Source organism: Penaeus monodon, chromosome 22 (assembly GCF_015228065.2).
Source record: "Penaeus monodon isolate SGIC_2016 chromosome 22, NSTDA_Pmon_1, whole genome shotgun sequence".
NCBI classification, from domain to species: Eukaryota; Metazoa; Arthropoda; class Malacostraca; order Decapoda; family Penaeidae; genus Penaeus; species Penaeus monodon.
Genome location: NC_051407.1, coordinates 27,294,663 through 27,296,027, shown reverse-complemented (window position 1 = coordinate 27,296,027; position 1,365 = coordinate 27,294,663).

Here is a 1,365-nt window from a genome sequence, read left to right as displayed (position 1 = left end):
GGGCTTGGGGACTAAGTCCCAAATCACGCTACCCTGAGTTTCCTACATGATACAAACCAGCTCACTAATGGAAGGAAAGTAAACATATCAGTTCCGACTCCTGAAGAATCTCAGAATGGTTCTTGATTTACCATTTATGTATGATCTGGGGGTGATCTGTTCACAGACATTCTCCCCTGGCCCTGATGGTTTCTCTCCTTTCCCTTTGAAAGCTGTTCTGCCATCCATTTTGTGTGCATTGTTCTTTATGTGCACGTGTTCCATACGGTGTGGGGGTTCCCTACTGCCTCGAAACTTACTCCCATATTTTTATGTCGGGTTTAATCAATTTCCGGCCAGTGTTAGTGGTTCTTGTAATTAGCGAAATTACGGAGAAAAGCATATATAACAAAGTATAAAGCTCTTTAAATAAACAAAACATAATATCCCGACCCCCCCCCCCAATGTGGTTTCTGTAGAAATAATTCAACCGAAATGGCTTTGCGGACACTAACTAGTCTTTCGGAAATAACCAATTTGTCCTTGCTCGGTGCTTTGACATGACCAAATCTTTGGTACGATTGAAGGGCTCAGTCGTTGTTAGCAAATTGTCCCACGTCAGGGTCACGGGCCTCGCTAATGAGTGTTTCGGTTCTTATCTCTCTAACAGCGAGTTTGCGATATGTGGTGTGCTTGACAGTGCTATGGGGGTACCTCAGGGATCATTGTCAGGTCCTTTGTTGTTTAATCTGTGGCTGAACGATACTGTTATGGCAATAGGTCAACTATATTGTGTATTGTGTGCATGTGACAGAACTGTATACACTGAAAAATAAGTGACGGACACTGCCGTTTAGTTTTATTAGCATTCGTGTCTTCTTTTACATAAGCTTCCTATCATCAGTAACAATGGTGTTTGAGTACAAGGTCATTTTATGCCAATATATGAAACTTTTTTTTTTTTAAAGGCTGCCATTCCCTTAATAATATATACTGCAGACAAGTGATGACGCATTTGCCTATTTCCATGACTGCAGTCTGGAAGCGTGTCTTAAGATACCCACAATAGAGGAATACGATGGCAATCACACTATTATTTACTAGTGGGAGATAATAGTGGCCTGGCTATTATAGAGCACATAGTCTAATATATCATAGGCTTGGCATACACTATAATTCGTGTGGGTGTTCCCGACCCCTTTCAGAACATTAAATTTAATATTAATTTGATTTAGATACATGGTGGGCTGTGGTTTGCAGAAGATGGTGGGGATATTTGTTTATTTGAGAGAGGAAAGTCCATGATTTCACTCATATTTGATGGATGGGAAACCGAATACTGAAATCCACAAAATCAATCGTTAGGAGGTTGCTTTGCTGACTGAA